The 22,168-nt window shown below is 49.5% G+C and overlaps 1 protein-coding gene and 1 long non-coding RNA gene across 2 annotated transcripts in view; one reads left to right on the forward strand and one right to left on the reverse strand.

The window, feature by feature from the left end:
* ANKRD55 (ankyrin repeat domain 55) overlaps window positions 1-22,168 on the reverse strand; it is a 315,713-nt gene that overhangs the window by 262,305 nt on the left and 31,240 nt on the right. The gene's annotated exons all lie outside the window — the stretch shown is intronic.
* Window positions 9,063-22,168, forward strand: part of LOC134979992 (uncharacterized) — a 35,984-nt gene continuing 22,878 nt past the window's right edge. Inside the window, exons 1-2 of the long non-coding RNA XR_010190357.1 lie at window positions 9,063-9,114; window positions 21,497-21,617. This is a non-coding gene — a long non-coding RNA (uncharacterized LOC134979992). The remainder of the gene's footprint in view (window positions 9,115-21,496; window positions 21,618-22,168) is intronic.

Raw genomic sequence — 22,168 nt, forward strand, 5'->3', positions numbered from 1 at the left:
TCGTCTTGTTGACCCAACAACCTACCTGCGCTGGGCGATGTAATACCCCCGCCGCCGAGTAAATAGTCTTCAAGGTGGATTCCAATTTCCTATCTGACGCCTCTTTAAGTGAAGTTGCTCCCGGAACCGGCAGAACCGTCTTCTTGGACAGATGAGACACCGAAGGATCCACAATCGGAGAGGTCTCATAACGCGTCCTGCTATCTGCGGGAAAAGGATAGGAAGACATTTTTCTTGATACCTGAAACTTTGCGTCTGTATGTTTCCAGGCTGCCGTGATGAGCGCATCTAGCTCCTTCGAAACTGGAAAAGTCACCGGCAAGCATTGGTCGGTGCCAAACCTTGAAGGGCGTAAGGCGTCCTGCTCCGTCTCCTCCACCTGCAATACTGAGCGAATAGCAGTAATAAGAGCCTCAATACCCTGAGCAACTGGTTCAGAGTCCTCGTACACCTGATCGTCATCAATATCCTGTACATTTACCACCACCTCATCTAACTGAGGCATATCATCGTCAGAATCCTGCAACACAGAGGCTAGCAATCTCTTTTTAGAAGCCTGTGGGGTGGGGGGTGGGGGGGGCTAAAGGACGGGGCTTGGGAAGGGATTACCGCCCTAGAGAGCCCTTCAACTGATTTTGCAAGGGAAATAGCCCATGCTGGTTCAGGCTCCGCCACCGGGACCGGCTGTCGGACCCGGGCCACCTCTCTGTCTTCTCTAGAGGCCTTCAGTTCCCTAGTCAGCAGGGACATAACCTCCGTGAGCTGTGATGTCCATGCAGGGGTGCTCTGGGGTTCTGATGAGGACTGGGTAGATTCTGACCCCCCCTCCTCACATAAATGAAGACTCTGCTTCTGAGTTGCCTTGGAGCCTTTGCCTGCCATGGCAGCACCAAGCTGTCACCCTCCCCCACACACACACAGCAATAGGCAGAAGGGGAGGGAGGGGGGAGAGCAGGGAGCAGCTCAGCCACAGCAGCCCAAAGTAGCCTGCACTGTACTGTGCAGTGTAAACAGCTAATAAAAAAATACAGATGCCCACAGTGCCCCCTGTCCCCACTGTAACCAGCTCACAGCTGTTTCGGTGCCGTAGCACCTTCATTATGGAAAAAAGCCATCAGTGTATGGCTTTTTCCCATGATGAAGGTGCTACGGCACCGAAACAGCTGTAGGAGCTGCCACTCGTTCTGATATGCTGATATGCTGAACTGCTAAGTACCAAGTTTTCTATTGCCTATGGCTATGCTTGCACATTGCACTTTGTATGGAATTTTGATGGATTAAAATGAACTAATTGAATTTGCTGCTACTTTTTGGTGTGGTGGTTTATGTGGGAACTCCGCATTTGCCTATATATATATATATATATATATATACACACACACACACACACACACACACACACACACACACACACACACACACACACACACACACACACACACATTGGGAAAAAAAAGTTATCTTATTGGAAGATACAGTTTCACTTACACTTTTACAGTATTATTCTATGTATTTTCAATTACAAAACATCAGAATTTTGGTACTTACCGATAAATCCCTTTCTCCGATTCCACAGGGGACACTGGAGCGCAGTTACAATGGGGAAATAGTAGGCAGTAACTGGGAGCTGGCACTTTAAAACTCAAACACTGTGGCTAGCTCCTCCCCTACTATGTCCCCCCTCCAAGCCAGTCTACGTAAAACTGTGCCCGAGGAGAGCTGGAATAAACTAACGTTAAAGTAGAGGAGGTTAACGTCGCCATGTAAACCAGGATAACACGAAACCAACTTGGAACCTAACAAAAGCTTAACCTGAAACCACCAAGCAGTCACATAGTGATCTGCGAACCGTTAAGCGAACAAGGAGGAGACAGCGCTGGGTGGGCGTCCAGTGTCCCCTATGGAATCGGAGAAAGGGATTTATCGGTAAGTACCAAAATCCTGATTTCTCCTTCATCCACTAGGGGACACTGGAGCGCAGTTACAATGGGGACGTCCCAGAGCTCCCAAAACGGGCGGGAGAGCGCTGAGAGTCCTGTAAAACCGCTCGGCCAAACTGTGACGCAGAGGCCGCAAAAGTGTCAAACCTGTAAAATTTGACAAACGTATGTCGGCCCGACCAAGTAGCTGCCCGACATAAAGAAGTCATGGAGACCCCACGGGCAGCCGCCCACGAAGGTCCCACAGAACGCGTAGAGTGCGCTGAAATTGAATCCGGAGGATCCCGAGAAACTGCCAAATAAGCCTGTCTGATGGTCAGCCGAATCCATCGTGACACAGTCTGCTTAGAAGCCGGCCAACCACGGCGGGTTGCATCGTATAAAACAAATAAGGAATCGGACTTCTGAATAGCCTTAGACCTATCCACATAGATCTTGAGCGCTCTGACTACGTCCAATGATCTTGAATCCGGAGAGTCTACCGAGAGAGCCGAAACCACAAGTGGCTGATTGATGTGAAAATCGGACACCACCTTAGGTAGAAAAGACATGCGAGTACGGAGCTCGGCCCTATCAGCATGAAACACCAGGTAAGGAGGACGACAAGAAAGAGCCCCAAGTTCCGACACCCGTCTAGCCGAAGCGAGAGCCAGGAGAAGAACCACCTTCCAGGTGAGATATTTCATCTCCACTGACTCCAGCGGCTCAAACAATGAGGATTGCAGAAAAGCGAGAACCAGAGTGAGGTTCCATGGTGCTGTTGGGGGGCGAAAGGGAGGCTGTATACGTAAAACCCCCTGAAAGAAAGTCTGAACATATGGCAGCAAGGCTAACTTTTTCTGGAAAGAGCCGAGACCTGCACCTTTAGTGAACCCAGTCTTAAGCCTGCCGAAAAACCCGCCTGCAAAAAACTGAGAAGGCGGGTCAAGCGAAAAACAGAAGGAGAAAACTGTTACGTTCACACCAAGCTACATAAGCCTTCCAAATGCGGTAGTAGTGAGAAGATGTGACTGACTTTCTAGCCCGAAGCATAGTAGGTATAACTGTACGAGGAATCCCCTTCTTTTTCAAGATGGCCTTCTCAACAGCCACGCCGTCAAACGTAGCCTGCGTAAGTCTGGATAAAGAAAAGGACCCTGTTGCAGAAGATCGTCCCGTAGTGGCAGGGGCCAAGGCTCGGCTACTGACAACAGGCGGAGGGTGGAGTACCAAGTCCTGCGCGGCCAATCTGGCGCCACCAGGAGGACCAAAGCGTTTTCTCTCTTGATGCATTGTAGAACCCGAGGCAACAGCGGGAAGGGAGGAAAGAGATAAACGTACCGGAAATTCCAAGGAGCCGTGAGGGCATCCACGCCCGCCGCCGCCGGGTCTCTCGTTCGAGCGTAATAAAGAGGCAGCTGATGGCTCATGCGGGACGCCATGAGGTCGATCTGTGGTCTTCCCCACCGGCGGACAAGCTGACAAAACACCTGGGGATGGAGTGACCACTCTCCCGGGTGCATGTCCTGTCGGCTGAGGTAATCGGCTTCCCAATTTTCCATTCCTGGAATGAATATCGCCGAGAAGGACAGCGCATACTCCTCCGCCCAGAGAAGTATGTTGGTGACCTCCCTCATCGCCGCACGGCTGCGAGTGCCGCCCCGACGGTTGATGTATGCTACCGTTGTGGCGTTGTCGGATTGAACCCTGACCGCTCGACCGCGCAGCAGGTGATGTGCCTGAAGTAGGGCGTTGTATACCGCCCGTAGTTCGAGAATGTTTATCGGGAGAGCGGATTCGTGAATCGACCAGCGTCCCTGGAACCGATGTTCGAGGGTCACTGCCCCCCAGCCTCGCAGACTTGCGTCCGTGGTGAGAAGAGTCCAATCCCACACTCCGAACCTCCTTCCTTCCAACAGATGTGCCGACTGGAGCCACCAGAGAAGCGACGACCGTGCCTTTGGAGATAGCGTCACCCGCTGATGAAGGAACAGATGAGATCCTGACCACTGATGTAGAAGACACAGCTGAAACGGTCGAGAGTGAAAGCGACCGTATGGAAGAGCTTCGAACGCCGCTACCATGCACAGATACACCGACACCCGACGGTGCCGAAGGACCAACCTTACCAGCGTCTGAAAAGACAGGATCTTGTCCTGAGGAAGGAAAACCTTCTGACGGACCGTGTCGAGAATCATTCCCAAAAACAGCAACCGTTGTGAGGGGCATAAGTGAGACTTTTGGAAGTTCAGGATCCACCCGTGCTGAACCAGAAGGTCCTGCGTTATCCAGATATTCTGAAGAAAAAGCTCCGCCGAGCGTGCCTTTATGAGCAGATCATCCAGATAGGGAACAATCGTCACACCCTGCTCACGAAGTAGGGCCATCATGACCGCCATGACTTTTGTGAACACTCTGGGAGCAGAAGAGAGACCGAACGGAAGGGCCTGGAACTGGAAATGAGCCTCCTGTATCGCGAACCGGAGAAAAGCCTGATGAGGAGGCCAGATGGGAACATGTAAGTATGCATCTTTGATGTCTAAGGACGCCAGAAACTCGTTTTGCTCCAAACCCGCAATAACTGACAGGAGGGATTCCATCTTGAACTTGAATACCCTCAAATACTGATTGAGATCCTTCAAGTTCAGGATTGGCCTGACCGAGCCGTCCGGCTTCGGTACGAGAAACAGGCTTGAGTAATATCCCTGTTTCCGATGCTGAGAGGGAACAGGGATCAGTACCCTTGTGGCTAGAAGCTTCTGGACCGCTGCCTGCAAGGCAACTCCTTTGTCGGAAACTGGTAAACCCGTGGTGAAAAACCGATGGGGCGGAAGGGTCTGAAAATCGAGCTTGTAACCGCAAGTGATGAGATCCCTGACCCAAGCATCTGGGCAGGACTGTATCCAGACTTCCTTGAAGTCCCACAGACGAGCTCTTACCCTGTGGTCCCCCAGGTGGGAGGGGAGCTTGTCATGCGGTGGTAGTGGCGGCGGATTTAACCTCTGACTGGGTTGAGGCTGTGGAACCTCTGCCTCTCCCCCTATGGCCACGGGAGGCGGAAGCTCCCCCACTTGCCTGGCCTCGAAACCTGGAAGGAGCCCGAAAGGATCGAAAGGAGTGACCCCTATAGGGCCTGCGATAGGCTGGAGCAGCAGAAGGAAGATAAGTCGACTTACAACGGTGGCCTGAGAAATCCAGGCATCCAGACCCTTACCGAACAGGACCTCTCCCGTAAAGGCCAACTCTTCTGCTGCCCGCTTGGACTCCGTATCCGCTTGCCACTGCCGCAGCCAGAGAGCTCTGCGAGCCGAAATTGCTAAAGCGGAAATCCTAGCACAGATGATGCAGATGTCCTTGGAAGCCTCGCAAAGATAGAGGGCTGACTCACGGATGTGTTCCGCCAACTGTATCAGTTGACCCACGGGCAAATCGTCCCGAATTCCAGAGGACAATTGCTCTGCCCAAGCCTCCATCGTCTTGTTGACCCAACAACCTACCTGCGCTGGGCGATGTAATACCCCCGCCGCCGAGTAAATAGTCTTCAAGGTGGATTCCAATTTCCTATCTGACGCCTCTTTAAGTGAAGTTGCTCCCGGAACCGGCAGAACCGTCTTCTTGGACAGATGAGACACCGAAGGATCCACAATCGGAGAGGTCTCATAACGCGTCCTGCTATCTGCGGGAAAAGGATAGGAAGACATTTTTCTTGATACCTGAAACTTTGCGTCTGTATGTTTCCAGGCTGCCGTGATGAGCGCATCTAGCTCCTTCGAAACTGGAAAAGTCACCGGCAAGCATTGGTCGGTGCCAAACCTTGAAGGGCGTAAGGCGTCCTGCTCCGTCTCCTCCACCTGCAATACTGAGCGAATAGCAGTAATAAGAGCCTCAATACCCTGAGCAACTGGTTCAGAGTCCTCGTACACCTGATCGTCATCAATATCCTGTACATCTACCACCACCTCATCTAACTGAGGCATATCATCGTCAGAATCCTGCAACACAGAGGCTAGCAATCTCTTTTTAGAAGCCTGTGGGGTGGGGGGGGGTGGGGCTAAAGGACGGGGCTTGGGAAGGGATTACCGCCCTAGAGAGCCCTTCAACTGATTTTGCAAGGGAAATAGCCCATGCTGGTTCAGGCTCCGCCACCGGGACCGGCTGTCGGACCCGGGCCACCTCTCTGTCTTCTCTAGAGGCCTTCAGTTCCCTAGTCAGCAGGGACATAACCTCCGTGAGCTGTGATGTCCATGCAGGGGTGCTCTGGGGTTCTGATGAGGACTGGGTAGATTCTGACCCCCCCTCCTCACATAAATGAAGACTCTGCTTCTGAGTTGCCTTGGAGCCTTTGCCTGCCATGGCAGCACCAAGCTGTCACCCTCCCCCACACACACACAGCAATAGGCAGAAGGGGAGGGAGGGGGGAGAGCAGGGAGCAGCTCAGCCACAGCAGCCCAAAGTAGCCTGCACTGTACTGTGCAGTGTAAACAGCTAATAAAAAAATACAGATGCCCACAGTGCCCCCTGTCCCCACTGTAACCAGCTCACTGCGTGTCCCGAACAAAGATCCGCCTCAGCTTCCCACGCTGCAGCCTCCGGAAATGGCCGCCAGCGCGCGCTGAGTCCAGCGGAGTAGAGCGGGGCTAAGCTCTGCCCCATCCGCAAAGGCGCCAAATTTAAACTTGCTTCGCGCCTCCAGCGCGATCCCCGTGCCGGCTCTGTGAGCCGCGCTTAGCGGGGATCAAGGCTGAAGGAGCGGGAGGAGAGCGAGCCGGGACCCGCGTACAGCGGGAGGAGTGAGCCGCGGCCGGGACCAGCCCTAAGAGTGGCGGCGGAGGGGGGAATGGCCTGTGGGAGCGGGTAGGAGCTGCGGCGCAGGGACCAGCCCTAAGGTGCGGAAGGAGACCGGAGCAGTTCACAGTAAATTACCCAGTATAAATAAAAGTGTGCATCCAACCACAACACTGCTTTTACTCACCCCTTGGTGAAGCAGCCCCGACACGCACCGCACGCAGCGGTGTCCGGCCGCACATACTTACCGCTGCCCGAATCTTCTGCCGACGGAGCGGCCCCGACACGCGCCGCACGCAGCGGTGTCCGGTCGGCTCCGGAGAGCTCAGTGTCTCCTTCAGCCTGGGCCAATCCCGAGCTGCACGCAGCTGCGATGGGACCCCGCCGGCAGCTCCCGCGGTGCAGACTGGCAGAGACAGAGCTGCCAGTCTGTGTGTGCAAGAAAGAAAATAAAAAAAATAAAAATAAAAGAAATAAACAAATAAAAAATTCTTCAGCGAAAACCCAAGAGTGACCAGCTCCCTTGGGCACAAAACAAAGACTGGCTTGGAGGGGGGGCATAGTAGGGGAGCAGCTAGCCACAGTGTTTGAGTTTTAAAGTGCCAGCTCCCAGTTACTGCCTACTATTTCCCCATTGTAACTGCGCTCCAGTGTCCCCTAGTGGATGAAGGAGAAAAATAAATATTCGCAGGACTCACAGACTTACTTGTAGAATAACGGTTGTGTCTATGTTGCCTTCGTGCTAAGGACCTGGACGTGACAAAACGAGAGGGCAGGAGAGCACTTCCGCCCTTACAGCATCTAAATGTCTCCTTCGTTCTCCGATCGTTTGGGGCAAATCTATTTCTCTATGCAGCATTGGACCCTCGCGGGCTCGCTTCGCTCGCCACGCATCGGGCTCAGTGTCTCGCTTCGCTCGCCACACTTTACTATTCCAAATAGATTGTGACATGGACCCAGGGGGTTATGGGAAAGGTCCTTAGCGCGAAGAGAATCTAGACGCTACCGTAGAATAACTCACAGAATTACTCACAGAACTCAAAGACTTACAGAATAACTCACAAAATTATTGAAAGAATTACTCACAGATTTACAAAATTACTCAAATTACTCACAGAACTCACAGTCTTACTCACAGATCTCACAAAATTGTCATTAAAGGAACTGCTGCATACGACATATCCATCATTACGGTTTGTTACTATTGTTACAGCATTATGGGAAATTCTCTATGTGTGGTGAATATACTGTATATGTCAGTAATTGAATACTGTGGCCCAGGGACGTGCAGTCAGGGGAGGTAGAGAGCGCCATAATGATTAAAACAATACAAAGAAGATATTAATAGCACATGTTCTGTGACATAGATATCTTCTTTTATTATTCCAATAATTCCCCCCCCCCCCCCCCCCCTGTAAAAATCCCTGCATATTGGGGTGGGAGGCAGCGGGAGAGGTGCATCCGGAGGACAATATGAAGATCGGGAAGGGGGGGGGGGGGGGGGGGGGGCAAGCCATGGGCTGTAATAGCCCATTGAAAAAGGACAGGGAAGCGGCACCAGTATATGTGCCTCAATGACAGGGGCGTAATCTGAGAGGATCCAGTCCCTGCCAGCCATTCTGCAGAGTTCGATCAACAGCGGAGAGCCAGTTTCCCATTTCAAAAAATGAAGCCTCAGCCGCCGCCCCCAGGTGAAGACGCCGGAAGCCCTGGGCAGGCTGCGGCCATTAAAAAGAGCTTAAAGGGCGCTGCTTCCCAGGTGAAGACGCCGGAAGCCCTGGGGAGGCGACCGCCATGAAAAAGAGCTTAAATGCCGCCGCCTCCATGTGAAGGTGCAGTGCAATAAACTATTAAAACATTAGGTGTTGTGTTTTTATTTTAACAATTTTTTTTACAGGTGTCAGTGGGCCCATAATGTCCAGGCATGCTGGCTCTCATGGTTCTCCAAGTGCTGGCATGGTGGGGCAGGCTTGCTGGCACCTGTAGGCCGTCTGTAAAAAAAAATATTGTCCTATCATGAACCCCGCACCCACCGACACCAGGGGTGTGGGGGCATAGCACTGGGCTTTCAGCCCAGTGCTGGTTGTTGCTCAGGAGGGGGGACCCAATTTTTATTTGTGGGGTCCCCACTTTCTGGGGAACAGGGGCGTATCTATGCTTTGGCCAGGATGGCACTCGCCAGGGGCGCCAGCAGAGGAGGGGCGCCACCCAGCGGTGCCACCTGCGGCCGCACTATGTGAAAAAAACTAAACAAACTACAACTCCCATAAGCCACCTTGCCTGGTACAGCTGCATGCCTATTGGCTGTATGCCCAAAGTAGGCGTGTACTGTACTTGTCAGCAGCCGCGGGATGTTCAAGGAAGTAAACTGTGGACACTGGACAGTGAGTGACGTTACGTGCTGTAACTTGTGAGTACAGAGGTGGTGGTAAGATATAATAGGGTAGTGGCAGGGTTAATCCAGTGGCAGCTGTTCCCTCCGAGTCCTTCCCTCCTCTCAGAGCCTGCATGTCAGCACAGGCACGAGTGATGGATGGTGAGAGCGAGCAGCAGCGAGTGTGCAGTGAATGCTGTGCTGCTTTATTACTTGTCAGGAGGCGAGCACACAGTCTGAGCTGCCTGGTAGAGAAGGGGTTACGAGAAAACTGTTTTCGTTCTGGCCGGGGCATGATCTGGTCACGGGTGGCGGGTGCAGTGTGCTCTGTCAGGACAGGATGTTGCTGCTGATAGTAAATGCAAGTGAGGGTTGGAGGGAATTGGAGAGGGGGGATAATGATGGGTGGAGTGGGAGTTCCAAGCCTGAGACACCTGATTTTACACAGTTTATACACTGACCATTGCACAACCCAGGCAAGCCACTTTCTGTATTACCTGCTTCTAAGCAATCATATATTCTTCTTCTTTATTAGTCATGTCTTAAGGGGGGTACACACTGATAGATATGTCTGCTGATCAATTGATCGGCAGATATATCTATGTATGGATCGGGCAGTGTGCTGTGCATACACACTGCCTGATCCATCGGGGACTGACGTCATGAACTGGGCGGGCGTGTACATACTCCCGCCCAGTTCAGCTGTCAATCACCGCCGGCCACCGCAGCATGTGTACGGGCGGCCGGCTGGTCGCCCGTACACACACAGCGATGAGCCAATATATCGGCAGATATATTGGCCGTAGGCTGCGCTGCATGGCCGACGCGATATGTCTGTGGACGACGGAGTTCACAGACATATCGGCCGTACACATTGGCCGACGGACCCGCGATATATCGGCTGTTCAATAGAACGCCCGATATATCGGCCAGTGTGTACCCACCTTTACTATGTCCCTGCTTTCAGAGTGCAATACAGTATCAAATGCCGGTTCTACCATTAGGCAGAGTATGCCGCTGCAAAGAGCACCAGGTCTGATGAGGTGAAGGGTAGAGAGTGCAAGCACAGGGGAGAGAGTGCAGGCATAGGGGAGGAACTGTAGGCACGGGGGAGTGTAGGTACAGGCACAGGGGAGGGAGTGAAGGCACAGGGGAGAGAATGTAGGTGTCGGGGAGCGAATGTAGGTGCAGGCACAGGGGAGGGAGTGTAGGCGCAGGGTGAGAGTGCAGGCGCAAGAGAGAGACTGTAGGTGCAGGGAGAGAGTGCAGAGAAGAGAGTGCAGGTGCTGGGGAGAGAGTGTAGGTGCAGGGGGAGAATGAGTGCAGAAGCAGGGAAGAGAGTGAGTCGGTGCTGGGCGGGTTCTGTGGGGAGAGACGGCGGGATACCCCTGCAGGCAGAGTCCGGGAGGATCGGTGACCTACTGGCCAGAAGAGTCCCTGCCCAACATCCATGTTCGCAATAAGCACTGACTGCCAGCACTGTAATGCTCGGATGACCGCACACATCTATCACCTTGCCCACAAGTATGTGCCTACGACAGAGAGAGTCGGAGTGGACGGAGCTAGGGAGGAGGGTCACATGGCTGGAAAGAACATCGGAGCTCTGCTGGGCACTGTGCTTCTGCACCCAGTCTGAGATGAGTGCCTGCTGTGTACTTTGTGCCATGTGCCTGCTGCTGGTGATTAGGCAGCTGTTGGCTGAGAGGAGGGGGTTGCCTGCTGCCCAGTGCCATAAAAAGTAAACTATAAACGTCCTGTCTCACTGCCCACTGTTGCCGCCTCCCTCCGTGTGCATTGGTACGATACTATTCTGTAGTCACACCCCTTCCATATGAAGCCATGCCCTAATATATTTCACTAAGTGGCACCAAAATATATAGTCACTTACCAAAGTTTTTTTGCTCGTGCCAGCCCTGGGTATATCAGCTGCTCAGCTCCTGTCCTAATCAGTTGACATTATGGCTGCGAGTTGTTGCTCTTTACCTGTTGCCTTTAATAATACCAAGTTCTAGGAATATCAACCCATTAATTACCGACTTCTTGCTCATTCCGTAACTGGAGGCTACATAGCCCCTGCAGTGACTATGTATGTGCCACAAACCGCTATAATGGCTATAGATACCTCCTGACTATTCACCTTCCAAAATACATCATTTCTTCACACTTAGATGAATGTAATGCAGTGTAATGTGAGTAAGGGGCACTACTGTGTGGTGTAATTTGAATTTGGGGTACTATTGAGTGGCCACACGCTTTTTTTCAGCCTTCGCCGTTACAAATATGGGGGGGCGCCAGTCCTTTACTTTGCCAGGGGCGCTCGGACCCCTAGATACACCTCTGCTGGGGAATTCCAGCCCTGGGCTGACTGGTTTGGGGGGGGGGGGGGGGGATGGAGTGTTTAATGCTATGGCAGGGGGACCCCATACTGAGTGTCTCTCCTGCTATGGCATTATCCCCCCTGGCTGGTTCAGCTTGGTGCTGGTTTTGCTTAAGTAGGGAGAACCCTATACGTGTGTGTGTGTGTGTGTGTGTGTGTGTGTGTGTGTGTGTGTGTGTGTGTGTGTGTTTGGGAATGGGGGGGGGGCGCTGTACAGCCAGTGCCTCACCAGTCACTAACTCCACTGCTGTGGCCGGGATGAAATGGAAGCCAAGTTGCATCTGAGTCTGAAAAATTTCAGATTTTGCCGCAAAAGTGTAATAGCATCCAAGTCCATGAAAAGTCTGGGTTTTTTGGGGGGGTGAGTTGTATTTGACAATGTTGAAAATCAGTTACAAGTACACAATCAGAACACATTTACAACAAATACACATTCTTCAAATTGTTAACCTTAAAAACAAAAATAAATACTTTAATCTCTCAAAATAGTCCATGTACTGTACATGTAATTTTTGCACATTTTGTCCTGGCAAATGCATCTTAGATGCAAAATGATGCAATAAGATGAGCAAGCTGATAAAATGATGTGTGGCATGCCTCAGCGACGTGCGATGAGGTCAATGTCTGGGGAGGCACTGGCTAGTATTGTCCCACCCAAGGGATAAGGTTCGATGAAGCGGTAAGCCGCGCTTGGCTCACAAGGGAACTCTCCCTTGAAGCAGTAGCAAAATTTCCACTAGGCACTTGAGGCACGTGCCTAGGGGCCACACTTGTTTGGGGGCGGCACTTGGATGCTTGTTTTGGTACTTGCAGCCTAAAAAGTACCAGTAATTGCAACATATTTCCATTGTACTGCTCCATATGCCATCTTGAATGGAATGTAAAAGGGTAGGACATGCACATACTGCCCCTGTAAGCTGTCCTACTTAGTAAATATGTATACATAATTAAAATGTTATAGTTAGTGTTTTTTTAATAATATTTTTTATTAAATTGACTATCATCAAATGAGGGTTTATTACCAATCAATAAAAATAATAAAATTAGGCAGATCGGGCGGCGCGGCCTTTACTGTTGTGCCTAGGACACCCTCACCCCTAAACCTACCCTGCCTTGAAGGGAACTCTCCCTTCCCCGCAGCCTAACCATAGCCGTCTCCAGGGGTGCCTAAACCTAACCTCCCCCCTTCCTGTGCTCTAACATTAACAGTCCCTGTCATACTTACGATCAGGATGCTGAGTGTCGGGGTTCCGGGATCTGCATTTTGTTTGCTGTCGGAGTTCCGGCATCGGCATTCTGGCCACGTCCCGTCTGAAAGGGGTCTCACCGGGTCATACCCGGGATTTTGTACACGGATCTTTCCTGGGTGTGACCCAGTGAGACCCCTTTCAGACAGGACGTGTCCAGAATGCCGATGCCCGAACTCCGACCTGGCAATGCGGTATGAAAGATGTATTTCTGTACTTTAGAACTTTTCTACCAACAGTGCCCCATATGGATCATGCCAATACTTTTATCCATTGTTTATGCCATATTTACTATAATAAATATACTAACTTAATTCCAAAAATCTACTTATGGTCTTCCCAGTTTTCTCACCACCCCTAATTAGAAGTACCTTCCTGGTGTTGTGCTCTTTTATACTGGAGGGAAGATCAGTGCCACATAGAGTCCGGGGCAGAGAAAGTGATAACCAAGGCTGAAGACAGCTGGTATCCGCAGCGGCAGGCAGCGTGCAGTGGAGCCGCTTACCCAAGCAGTCCTCTGTGCTGCCGACAGGGGGTGTGCGTCACAGAGACCAGTGGCCGTCGGGACCCTTTACAGAGGATGGCCGCCGGTGCCCAGTAACCAGAGTCCATCCCCGGCATACACAGCAGCAGGAGGCCGCTGGTGTGAGAGGTGGATGAAGTTAGTTCCACTCCCATGGACCACGCAATTCACGGACAATCCGAGATGTGCAGATAAGTCCTGGGGCTGCACAAGAATAAGCAATTAGCTGCGCTCGACTGGAACTATGATGCGGTGGATGCACAGGGCTAGCCAGACAGGAGACCGAAGGGAGAGCAGTAAAAGCTGGTGATAACAGCATCGTAGCCAGGGAAGGACTCCTTCGTAAGGCATCCAATCAGGGCGGCTAGGCAGCCGTGTGTCACTCCTTCTTCCTCCCCAACACATCCCTGCATTAGCTCAGGGCACGACCCCCTCATTGAGGCATATGTGATAGTTTCCTCCACTGGTCCCTTTTTCCAGTGCAGTATTGCAGCCGACGGAGTGGCAACGCCCCTTGCTCCAGCCAGTCTCAGATTGTCAAGGAGAGGCAAAGCTCGTCGCTACCTCCTCTATCAAATTATCAAGTTTTGACACTGAAAATTATGTATACAAAGAAAGTATTTAAAACACAGAAGCTATGTTATAAATATCTTCTTTATATTATTCTAAACATTATAATGGAATGTGACAAGTGAGGCTCTGCCTCCCCTGACTGCACGTCCCTGGCATGCCTATATTTTGTGTGTTTTGTGGATAAATCTGTTAGAGATGTGCAACGGGTTTTGTATTTTGGATCTGGATCTCCTTTCATATTTTGGATCTCGATTGGTTTTGCTAAAACCACCCATTTGGATTTTGGTTTTGGATCTGGATTTAAAAAAAAAATAAACATAAAAAAAGCTAAAATCACAGAATTCGTTTTTTTCTTTTTGTTCCTACAGTATTATTAACCTCAATTACATTAATGTCCACTCATTTCCAGTCTATTCTGAACACATCACAATATTGTTTCTAGGCCAAAAGGTTGCACCGAGGTGGCTGGATGACTAAGCTAAGCGACACAAGTGGGCAGCACAAAAACGTGGCCCATCTAGGAGTGGTACTGCAGTGGCAGACAGGATTGCAGTTTTAAAAACTAGACCCAAAAAGGACATAATGCAAAGAAAAACAGAGGTGCAAGATGGAATCGTCCTTGGGCCCTCCCACCCATCCTTATGTGTTTTAAAAAGGACATGCACAGTTTAATAAACCCATCATTTCAGCGACAGGTGGTCCCCCTGGAAAAAGCTTGCCAAGTTCTCAGAATCATAGCTAGCTACAAACATACCACCTCCATATTTGATGACTTTTCACATTATGAGAAGAGGCAAGAGGAAGAGGACAGTGTCAAGAAGGTGATTCAACATTAGAGACACACGCAATCAGGAACAACACACTGACTTTCACCTCCACTCCTATCTTGGTGTTGAACAGAAAGGACTTTAACCAAGCAAATATATAATTGCCACATTACTGGACAAACTGAAAAACTAGGGGCTAAAGCCTCCTAATTTGTACCCCCTTCTCCATTTTCAGGGATTACGATAATCTCAGATTTAATGTTGGAATTCAAATAAACTGGTTTATACCACAGGATCAAGATTGGAAAATTTCCCCTCCACGGAATCTGGAGAGTTATTTTGTGTTTTGTGTTTCTTTTTTTTCCATTTTTTAATTGCATTTTTATTTACATATTTTGTGGCAGATGCCTTATTTTCATTTTTCACAGCTCCCAGTTACACTTATGTGAGCATACCTGTGTGTCCCAGTTACACGCATGTGAGCATACCTATGTGTCTTGTTTATTTTATTCATATTTTATTTTTAAATAAAGCAGTCCCTTAGATGTTTTAGCAGCCACTTGTGAGCCCCCACAGCAGCCCCGAATCGGGCATTTTGAGTTTGGGGGGGTCGGTCGGTACAGTACAAAGCAGGACTGTGCAGTGATTATGTTGTCAATGAGCCCCTGCCCTAGTGGAGTTTACCACTCTAGTCGAAACTCATTTCATATTACAAGTAGGACTGTTGAAGGAAGCAATGCTAACCTCTGTGCTACCAGCATGCCTCAGCCTGGCAAGCCAGACAGCTTCCTGGCTGTAAGCCACCATGAGCCTCCATACTGGACCCTTATTCAGTAACTGTTTGTGCCTCACAGGAGCTCCTGGCCCATCTAGTGCTGCAGTGCAATGGAAAGCTGATGCAATGCAAGATCACTGAATCTCTGTTCTTCTAACACCACAAGGTCTTGCGATAACCCTACGCAGCCCTTACATTGTACAATTATTAAGGAGAAAACATTTACAAAATAAAGGAAAAGAACCCTGTACAACAGATGCGCATCTTGTAAATAATCCCAAAATGTGGAACATTAATAAATCAAAATTAAAGTTGACTAATTGGAACCATTAATTGGAGTCCCTAACATTAAATAATTAAGAAGAACCTCTCTCTAATGCTGGGTACACGCTGCACACTAGAAGATATATCTACTAGAGAATGGTGGGTTCAGACAGGGCACCCCTGGAATTATATGGCAGATATATAGACAATGGTGTGTTTGGAAAATCTAGTTATCTCTGGCAGTTGTAAGAGAAAATTAAGTAGGAGATGTTGCCATGTCACATTCTGCTAGATTATTATTCTGTCTCTCCTGAGTCTGACTGGTTTTGGCCACAAATGTAGTCTCTCCCCACTTTATTGGAAAACATTTAGTCAAACTTGGAATTTCCATTTCCACCTAAAAACTAGAGTCCCACCTTTCAGGAGATACTGGGGACTTGGGGATCAGAGTTCAGGAGCCAGAGCAATTCACCAATGAAAATCTAAAACTGCATATTAGGCGTGTGGAGCTGGAGCAGAGACCAGCTGCTGGAAGGCTGATATCTCTGGTTCTGGGCATAGTAGAGACAAGCTGCCAGTTTCCAGCAAAAGGGGAAAGTCCCAGCTTCAGCACTAGTACTAGGTATTGGTTCCTGATCTTTCACTATATTTTCCTCCAAATTTTTGTTCTCCATTTCACAAGTCAGCGCCCCATTATTTTTACAGCACAGAGAACAGTGCCCCTTTATTTTTACAGCAGACAGGACAAGGCCACGGAGCCTCTTTATTTTTACAGCACGCAGAACAGTGCCCCTTTATTTTTACAGCACACAGGACAGGGTCACAGCACCCCTTTATTTTTACAGCACACAGAACAGTGCCCCTTTATCTTTACAGCACAGAGGACAGGGCCACAGCGCCAATTTGTTTTTTTTCAGCACATAGAACAGTGCCCCTTTATTTTTACAGCACACAGGACAGGGCCACAGTGCCCCTTTATTTTTTCTGCACACAGAACAGTGCCCCTTTATTTTTACAGCACACAGGACAGGGCCACAGCACCCATTTATTTTTACAACACACAGAACAGTGCCCCTTTATCCTTACAGCACAGAGGACAGGGCCACAGTGCCAATTTGTTTTTTTTTAGCACATGGAACAGTGCCCCTTTATTTTTACAGCACACAGGACAGGGCCACAGTGTCCCTTTATTTTTCCAGCACACAGAACAGTGCCCCTTTATTTTTACAGCACACAGGACAGGGCCACAGATCCACTTTATTTTTACAGCACACTGAACAGTGCTCCTTTATTTTTACAGCACGCAGGACAGGGCCACAGCACCCCTTTATCTTTACAGCACACAGAACAGTGCCCCTTTATTTTTACAGGACACAGGACAGGGCTACAGCACCACTTTATTTTTACAGCAACCAGAACAGTGCCGCTTTATTTTTACAGCATACAGGACAAGGCCACAGCGCCCCTTTATTTTTACAGCACCCAGAACAGTGCCCCTTTATTTTTACACCACCCCTTTATTTTTACAGCACACAGAACAGTGCCCCTTTATTTTTACAGCACACAGAATAGTGCCCCTTTATTTTTAAAGGACACAGAACAGTGCCCTTTATTTTTACAGCACCCCTTTAATTTTACAGCACACAGGACGGGGCTACAGTGCCACTTTACGTTTACTGCACACAGAATAGTGCCCCTTTATTTTTATAGCACCTCTTTATTTTTTACAGCACATAGAACAGTGCCCTTTATTTTTACAGCACCCCTTTAATTTTACAGCACACAGGACGGGGCTACAGTGCCACTTTACGTTTACTGCACACAGAATAGTGCCCCTTTATTTTTACAGCACCTCTTTATTTTTTACAGCACATAGAACAGTGCCCCTTTATTTTTACAGCACCCCTTTATTTTTACAGCACACAGGACAGGGCCCCACGCCCTTTTTTTTTTACAGTACACAGAACAGTGCCCCTTTATTTTTACAGCACACAGGACAGTACCCCTTTATTTTTACAGCACAAAGGACAGGGCCGCAGTGCCCCTTTATTTTTACAGCACATAGAACAGTGCCTCTTTATTTTTACAGCACCTCTTTATTTTTACAGCACACAGAACAGTGCTCCTTTATTTTTACAGCACAAAGGACAGTGCCCCTTTATTTTTACAGCACACAGAACAGTGCCCCTTTATTTTTACAGCACCCTTTATTTTTACAGCACACAGGACAGGGCCACAGCACCCCTTTATTTTTACAGCACACAGGACTGCACCCCTGTACAGCAAGTACATCAGCACCCCTAACAGCACAGGACAGCACGCAAAAAAACAGCACTCCTGTACAGCACAGGTAAGTAGAACCCCTAACAACACAGGACAGCACCCCTGTACAGCACAGGACAGCAGCACCCCTAACAGCACAGTACACCACTGAACAGCACCCCAGAACAGCAAAGGACAGCAACACCCCTGTACGCCACCACCCACAGAGAGGCAGTGGTCCTTATTTTTACAGCACACAGGACAGGGCCACAACACCCCTTTATTTTTACAGCACACAGGACTGCACCCCTGTACAGCACAGTACACCAGCACCCCTAACAGCACAGGACAGCACGCCAGAACAGCACTCCTTTTCAGCACAGGTAAGTAGAACCCCTAACAACACAGGACAGCACCACTGTACAGAACAGGACAGCAGCACCCCTAACAGCACAGTACACCACTGGACAGCACCCCAGAACAGCAGAGGACAGCAGCACCCCTGTACGCCACCACCCACAGAGAGACAGTGGTCCTTTATTTTTACAGCACACAGGACAGGGCCACAGCGCCCCCTTATTTTTACAGCACACTGAACAGTGCCCCTTTATTTTTACAGCACACAGAACAGTGTCCCTTTATTTTTACAGCACACAGAACAGTGCCCCTTTATTTTTACAGCACACAGAACAGTGTCCCTTTATTTTTACAGCACACAGAACAGTGCCCCTTTATTTTTAAAGGACACAGAATAGTGCCCCTTTATTTTTACAGCACCCCTTTATTTTTACAGCACATAGAACAGTGCCCCATTATTTTTTCAGCACCTCTTTATTTTTACAGCACACAGGACAGGGCCACAGCGCCCCTTTATTTTTACAGCACGCAGAACAGTGCCCCTTTATTTTTACAGCACACAGAACAGTGTCCCTTTATTTTGACAGCAAACAGAACAGTGCCCCTTTATTTTTACAGCACAAAGGACAGGGCCGCAGTGCCCCTTTATTTTTACAGCACATAGAACAGTGCCTCTTTATTTTTACAGCACTCCTTTATTTTTACAGCACACATAACAGTGCCCCTTTATTTTTACAGCACCCCTTTATTTTTACAGCACACGGGACAGGGCCACAGCACTCTTTTATTTTTACAGAGCACAGGACAGCAGTACCCCTAACAGCACAGGACAGCACACCAGAAAAGCACTCCTGTACAGCACAGGACAGCTACACCCCTAACACAGGACAGCACCCCTGTACAGCACAGGACAGCAGCACCCCTAACAGCACAGTACACCACAGGACAGCACCCCAGAACAGCAGAGGACAGCAGCACCCCTGTACACCACCACCCACAGAGAGACAGAGGTCCTTTATTTCTACAGCACACAGGACAGGGCCAGAGAACCCCTTTATTTTTACAGCACACAGAACAGTGCCCCTTTATTTTTACATCACACAGGACAGGGCCACAGTGCCACTTTATTTTTACAGCACACAGAACAGTGCCCCTTTATTTTTACAGCACCCCTTTATTTTTACAGCACACAGAACAGTGCCCCTTTATTTTTACAGCACACAGAGCAGTGCCCCTTTATTTTTACAGCACACAGAACAGTGCCCCTTTATTTTACAGCACACAGGACAGGGCCACAGCACCCCTTTATTTTTACAGCACACAGGACTGCACCCCTGTACAGCAAAGGACTGCAGCACCCCTGTACAGCACAGTACAGCAGCACTCCTAACAGCACAGGACAGCACACCAGAAGAGCACTCCTGTACAGCACATGAGAGCAGCACCCCTAACAGCACAGGACAGCACCAATGTACAGCACAGGACAGCAGCACCCCTAACAGCACAGTACACCACACGACAGTACAGGACAGCAGCACCCCTGTACGCCACCACCCACATAGAGACAGTGGTCTGTCTCCCTCACTCTCCAAGTCCAGAGTGAAAATGGTGGCAACACGTGGCTCCTTTTAAGGAATCCAAAACCCGCGAGAATCCGACAGCGGGATCATGATGTTTTGCCTTGATCCGGGATCAGAGTCTGGCTGGAAGTCCCGAGCCGGACTCGGCTCCGGACTTGGATCGTGAAGAAAGGGGGGAAGGGGGGGGGGGGGGTTCGGACCTTAGAGGCCTGAACACGCTCATCCCTAATCTGCATATGAAATGTTTTGCTACAGGGTTTTCTTGCCAAACACTGTAATATAGGTATGCCAATCCAGCCGCTATTGCACTGAGAATATAGACTTGCTGCGTATCAATTTAATCAGCATAAGCTGTTTGTGCGTCCTGGGGGACTGGGGTTTATATAGGGTGTGTTGCTTTATATCACTGTTACTTTGTATCAATGTGCAACTGTTAAAAAAACAGGCACATTCCAGTTGGTCTGAAAAAGTCGTATGCTTTCTGCTCTAAAAATCTTGTCAGAAGTCAAATCCAATATGCATTGGGAGCATAAAAGATGCACATCATTACATTGACCGAGTTCTGGGTAAAAAAGTTGCACATTATAATGTCCAAGCATACTTGCCTACCCTCCCGGAATGGCCGGGAGGCTCCCGAAAAACGGGTGACCCTCCCGGCCCCCCGGAAGAGCAGGCAAGTCTCCCGATTTACGGGGGTCACCCCCTGCCTGCCGCCCACTTAACGAGTAAAGTGGGCGGTCCGGGCATCGTAACCACGCCTCCTGCTGTATAATGCCGGTAATAGCGGCATTACACAGTGGGGGGCGTGGTTTAAATGACGCCGTAGGAAGCCCCGCCCCCATTCCGCATCTGTCCCGCCCCCGTTACGCCTCTGGCCCGCCCCCTGCACGGCTCCTCAGGCCCGCCCCCCCCCCCCCTGCTGAGACGACGGGCTGCTCTCTCCCGGAGAGAGCAGCCCAGAAGTCGGCAACCCTGTGTCCAAGTTTGTCTGACTTTTTCCTGGATGCATTACATCCCGGCTCCGATTACATCCCGGCCTATACATTTTTCCCCCCTCATGTCTGTCACAATTCAGCTTTATCTATATTGAAACCATTAGAGCAGTGTTATTAGGGGGACAGTGTGTGGAATTACTCGGGGTCAGTGAGTGGAATTACTATGGGGGGCAGTGTGTGGAATTACTATCGGCGGCAGTGTGGAATTACTGGTGGGGGGCAGTGTGTGGAATTATTATGGGGGGCAGTGTGTGGAATTACTATGGGGGGCAGTGAGTGGAATATAGGCATCCTGCATATCATTTTAATCAGCAGAAGCTGATTGTGTGTCCTATTACATTACTTTGCATCTTAGACGCATTATCATAGAAAAAAATGCAAAACAAGATGCTTGGTTCACGATCTCCTGTTTAAAGTGATGGGAGATCGCGGGGCGATATTAAATTGTCCCCCATTATGGCACTGATAACAGGTCATTCTTTGCTCATTTCAGCTTGCCACCCCCAGGGGTGCGAGATGAAATTAAGCTTTTGCGCCCATCAGCAGCAACATTTGAATAGCGCGGGTACATGCAATAACAATTGAATCTTGCCCATAGTGTCTGGTTTGTTTTATTCTCAGCTAAGGGATACTTGAATATATTATTACTATTTTTAACTTTTATATTAAATGTTATCGTTTAATGTTTTTTCATTTAGATATTGAAAGAGTGCCCCACAAAGGTGTTCTGCAGTTCCCTTATGGTTTATGTACATCTGTTATATATGACTCCCGGCTGCATCACCAACTCAATATCACACCACTTACAACTACTCTGAGGTAAATGTGTTGACATTGTTGTATTTTTACTCCTATACATTTTCGTTTCACGATTAAGATCTGAAGGTAAATTTATTAATAGTTAATGTATTCATTTTTCTCTAACGTCCTAAGTGGATGCTGGGGACTCCGTAAGGACCATGGGGAATAGCGGCTCCGCAGGAGACTGGGCACAGCTAAAGAAAGCTTTAGGACTATCTGGTGTGCACTGGCTCCTCCCCCTATGACCCTCCTCCAAGCCTCAGTTAAGATCTTTGTGCCCGAACGAGAAGGGTGCACACTAGGGGCTCTCCTGAGCTTCTTAGTGAAAGTTTTAGTTTAGGTTTTTTATTTTCAGTGAGACCTGCTGGCAACAGGCTCACTGCATCGAGGGACTAAGGGGAGAAGAAGCGAACTCACCTGCGTGCAGAGTGGATTGGGCTTCTTAGGCTACTGGACATTAGCTCCAGAGGGACGATCACAGGCCCAGCTTGGATGGGTCCCAGAGCCGCGCCGCCGGCCCCCTTACAGAGCCAGAAGGCAGAAGAGGTCCGGAAAATCGTCGGCAGAAG

The sequence above is a fragment of the Pseudophryne corroboree genome, chromosome 1 (assembly GCF_028390025.1).
Source record: "Pseudophryne corroboree isolate aPseCor3 chromosome 1, aPseCor3.hap2, whole genome shotgun sequence".
Taxonomy (NCBI): Eukaryota; Metazoa; Chordata; class Amphibia; order Anura; family Myobatrachidae; genus Pseudophryne; species Pseudophryne corroboree.